We start from the raw sequence: 5,407 nt of genomic DNA on the forward strand, positions 1-5,407 counted from the left end.
CCTGGTTATCAGACCTAATATTAACTTCTTTTTGTCTTCATGGTAACACTTGTAGATCGGTGATGCAGACTTGTAACAGCTTTCAGTCTTTCTACTGCTCAGACCAATTTCCATAATACGGTATTCCAGCGCAAAAAACTTGCAGTGATGTTATCGGGGCAAAAGTATTCCCTGAATAGGTACAGGTGTTCTGTCGGCCCTAATTACCCCAGGTCGCATCACAATCGGTTCTAAAGTGACTTCGTCACAAAGGCGGACGCGCCACGATTTGCAGGCTCTCGTTGGACAATCGCTGAAGTTGCGCGTTAACTTCCGGTTCCATGGTTCCATATAAACGGTGATCAATGCATGTAGAGGAGCACGTGAGCAGTGGGCGTGGTTTAAACTGAAGTGACGTCACACTTACGAACCGGACACTGGCGATTCACAATAGTGCGCCTTCAAGAGTTTGCTACGAGTTGGCCAATCACTACTCCCCAAATCTGTCACAAATTTTGCGTGTTGTGATTGGCCAACTCGTCGCAAACTCTAGGAGGCGCACTATTGTGAATAGTCCATCTCAGAATTGGGCCGTTTTCCAATACTCAACTTCGTTTCCGTGTAAGGCTTCGTTCCAAAAGCCAATCCCCGATTGTGGGCCTGAAGCGTTTGGATTTCATTGGATCACTGTAATTTGTGGCTTTCTTGCGTCTTATTTGATGTTCTGTGGCACTATTAGACTGATTACTGCGCTTACAGCTTTAAAGTCAACTAGTACAAAAACAGTTGAAGCCTGAGACGGAGCCGAAGTTGAGTATTGGAAAACGGTCTTGGATTGGCTGATAGTCTTTCATTGCATTTTGGTGTTAGACTGCGCAGTGAGTATCTAGCTTGAAGTCAGAATTCGGTAAAGTCTGAGAGAGAGAAAGAAAAACGCAAACATTTGTAACAAAACCTTTCTGACATGTTTAAGTTGGTGTGGATGGGTGTGTATTTCATGGCACGTTATGGTATTCTCCGTTGGCACTTCAATTATTTGTTGGCCCGATAAGCACGTTGCCCGCTGCGCCTATTGGATAATCTGGTCCTTCATATCAGACATTAATTCATTGATGCTGACAAGAGTGAATTCCCCACAAAAAGGTGCCTTCTTTTATACAAGATACATTTTTACACAGTAATCTATTTAGAAAAAAACAATAACACATTTGTTTTCACGGTCCATCGGTCCGTCCCGCCAATCATTGATGTTTAATATCGGCAACAGAGTGACGTCATAGACTATCGTTAAACCTCTACACCGGCGTTGCTTTTGTTTACATTAATACTGGCCGCCATTTTTAATGGGCGAACAGTATTTGCAGAAAGTTCACCCTTTGGGCATACTCTTGTTTGTCGTGTTTCTGTTTTTGTTGTTTTTCTTTTTCCTCGAAATGCACATATTCACAAGCGATCTTCACAAAAGCAGCGCCCAATTTACGACCTACAATGTACAACTACAGATTTATAGCTCTATGGATACCGTTGAGTAGAGGAAACTTAATTAAGACGGTAATATCCCTGTCTTGGGATGGTTGGATAACCACATTTCCTGTCTCGATTGTAACCCACACACATCACCATAACAACAGCAAATTCCTCGTTAGCAAGCGCTCATAATGGGAATTCAGACGTGATATCCTATAGGCTTTAACAGGGTTTCAAGCTCTCGCAAATATTCATCTAAGACTAGCCAGAGCGCCATACAATGCCTAAAGCGAGCCACTGTTTTTTCATATCTTTCTGAGTTGGAAACAAAACTTGGAAAGTCACTGCGACCGCCAAATCTGACCACAACGTTAGTGCATTCGGCTTGCAAAAATTTATCGTAATTCCGCGCGTGCGTCATTATGCATTTCGAAAAGTCAGGTGGTCAGCCTATTATCGTAATGGCGCCAAGTAATTTGCTTCAAAGTAGAAATAAGTCTCTGGTTCTAAGAGCTGTTTGACACTTCATCGGAGTCTTATATATTATTTAGTGAGAAATACCTTACTACATGTTTTTTTTTCCTGGACAATACTAGCTAACCCTCCAGTCACTTAGAGTTTTAGACACGCCCTATCGTTGAATAGGGCATTCGAAATATAACATCATGGAAAGCAATCTTCTTGTCCAAGAAAAATAAGGCCTATGTTTAGTAGGCCTACATACTATTGTAACCTCAAACTTTAAGTGTACGATGAGCGGTGCTGCTACATAGCTAAGGAGACATTTTAGACGCAGCGCCTGCTAGTTTTCAGCATACAGCTGCATCACACATGAAGTAGACCCAAATGATCATGGATTTGCCGTGCTTGATTAAAACAATAAAATCAAGTTGAATTCAATCGACATGAGATTGACTCCTAGTTCCGACAACAGAAGAGGGTTTTTAGGAATTGCAGCGGTGCCGATGGTTCTCCTCGAAGGATGATCTAGTTCTAGAAGAAATTCCTAGATTTTATTTTTCAAGCCTGTGCCAGTCTTTGGAGAGTGCAGACGTAAATGTACCAGTGTAGCGCACAGATTCGTCAAATAAGCCTCGCTCGCTCTCTTGCAACTTGAAAGAACTGCACCCTTGTCATAAGTTTCTGATCTGATTGTTATTTCTCTTTTGGTATATCCGGTATTTTGCAACTGCAGCTTCGTCAAAACACGGGGGTCTTTTCCACAATATTATTACATGACTCTTGCTCTGCTGTTGTAAATTAATCCTCTCTCAATGGCAGCCGGAGTAAATCAAATGTTGCTAGCGTTAATAATTATGCTGTCTCTATGACTGTTTTCATAAATTGGAAAAGAACAGGCTCGTCTGTGTCACTTGGGTTCTGCTTACAATTCCCGGCCGTGTTTGTCTCATTTTGGGTGTAAACACTAGCGGTGCAACCAAAACACCCGAGGGCCGCAATGAGTAAGATTGTTACAGCACAATTACGCTTCCTCGGGAATCGTAGCAGGTGATTTTCCATAGTTGCAATCGAATTTCAGTCTGTAAGCAGGCATCTTACCAGTTTATTTGTTTGTTTGGTTTTTTTTTCAAGTCTCAAACTGTTGGGCAGTCCATAAGGCGAGAGTCGCATCGTCCTCGTCCTCAGTTTGCGTGGACTTTGACGAGCACTCCACCTTCGGTGGGCCGAGACTCGGATAGCCCATTTCAGACTCCCACAACCTCATGCTTCCATTTTGGCCCGTGTCGTTGTGACCCGCCGGTCCCGCGCGCCCTGGATCGTAACAGCAGTCTCCGGGTAGTTCTGCTCTCGCCGCTGCCGACTGTCTGCCGTTCACGGCAACCTTTTCCATCTCCAACACCGTGGCTTCGTAGCTCGGCGCCGGCTCGGCCGCTAACTTTCCCGCGGTGTTTTGGGCAGATTTCCCTCTGTCTCTTCGTTTCTTTTGACAGTAGCAGCACACGACACAAACGCCAATGGCAATTCCTATTCCCATTTCAAATGCTCAGCTGAGATTTCCAGATATCTCTCTTTTTCCAAAGATCTCTCCTTTCCATTAAATTCCTTTCTCTTCGAATGTGTTCGCCCTTTATTTGCGCATGTGTTATGATTCCTCGGGCAATAGGCCTACACACGCTCTGCGTCATGTGCTCGCATACTGGCCACTTCAGTGACCAGGCATGCCAGGAGTGGTCAGTCTTATCCTTCCTGGTCCAATGTCCAATTTTCTCAGTGTCATTATCAATAATCTTTATCTGCGATACATCGGCGATCACATTAATCATAGAGGGATGGCTTCGCGGGTTACGTAACCATGGTCGCCGTCAATGGAAGGAGTTTACTGCCTGAAGTAAAGCGGGCTTCTGCTCGGGAATGTCCCCCTTAGCCCGGTTTACCCATATGTACGATGCGTGATAGAATTTTCGCGATAAAGACTATTCCTGAAGTCTTGTTTCAGAAAATGCTAAATTTCCCATTGAATTGAAAAAGGTTCCCAACATTTCCTCTCGGTGTTCTTTTAAAGTCAAACACTTTCTCAACACCAGTACAGACCGGAGTTCTCCCCAACATTTCTTATCATGTTTGATCATGATTTTACATAAAAGTATCCGCTGATGTTGGTCGGTACAGAAACGTTTGACGGAGTTGCCCAACGTGCAACGTGTATGTTTTTAGGCCAAAGGTCACTGGGTGAGATGTCACCCAACCGCTTAATAACTTTGCCGCTTGGCACAGGAAGCATGTGGCGATTCAGATTACGCCGGGCCTGGGGGGGGGGGGGCAAATGCAGAGCACGCATGATGGGTTGCTATTACCACTTTACTGCATAATTCTACACTGCTTTGAAATTAAAATGTTAGATCGCGGAGAACATCGAAAGTAGACGAACACGTGCCATGATTTGTTCGAGCCAAAAAAAGAAAAGAAAAGAAAAGAAAAGAAAGAAAAGAAAAGAAAAGAAAAGAAAAGAAAAGAAAAGAAAAGAAAAGAAAAGAAAAGAAAAGAAAAGAAAAGAAAAGAAAAGAAAAGAAAAGAAAAGAAAAGAAAAGAAAAGAAAAGAAAAGAAAAGAAAAGAAAAGAAAAGAAAAGAAAAGAAAAGAAAAGAAAAGAAAAGAAAAGAAAAGAAAAGAAAATCATTAGAGAAGAATGAGGTATACATATTTTGGGGTTTTTTGGGGGGGGGTTGGTCAGCCTGAGCTCGCGCCCCTACCCAGATCTCATGACCTTTTTTCCTTTCCCTTTAATCTTCTTCTGTCACCAAGGAGGTACCAAAGACTTCTCTTCTGTGGGTTTACCTCCGTTTTTTCGGGTTGACGATTTTCCATTACCATGGATTGTTGTTATTGACAAATTCCCCTTCCGCGGTGTCTTTACATACCCCTCCCCCTTCATCACCATTCCCGGTATCCCAATTCCAACCTTTTCTTCACTGTTTAGCTCATATGGCAGAGTGAGAGATTCAAATCTTTGACGTGAATCTCTCTACTATAATCAGGTCAGCTTCATTCAACTTTGCACAGAAGCCCATAAAGAAAGACCAGTGTGCGCTTCTGTACAGTGTATAGGCCTATGTACATGAATTTTTATGAGCATGGATGTTGTGGATGGGTGGGGCAAGAGGGACAAGAAAGGACCAAATCAATAAACGACAAAATTAGGCTCGACTAATAAGGGGAGACCTTCATGGGAAGGGATATCAAAAATCACCTGTTTGCTTAAAATAGCTCCGAAATAATCCTTCTGATGTTGATATTATGCGTGTCCCCCCCCCGGAAAATCGTGGTGACGACCGTGTTGTTGGTGGGGACGAGATTAAAGCCTTCATAACACAAAAAATGGAGGCACCCGCCTGCGATCGCGAAATGTCAAGTCGTTCAGAATGCAGAAATATGTAAGGTATCTCGGACAGTATCGGCAAAAAATCACTTGCCGATCTGTCCTTAAGTTAATTCTCGAGCAA

The sequence above is a fragment of the Acanthaster planci genome, linkage group LG05 (genome assembly GCF_054643075.1).
Source record: "Acanthaster planci isolate LZ-2023a linkage group LG05, COTS_SCS, whole genome shotgun sequence".
In the NCBI taxonomy this organism is placed as follows: Eukaryota; Metazoa; Echinodermata; class Asteroidea; order Valvatida; family Acanthasteridae; genus Acanthaster; species Acanthaster planci.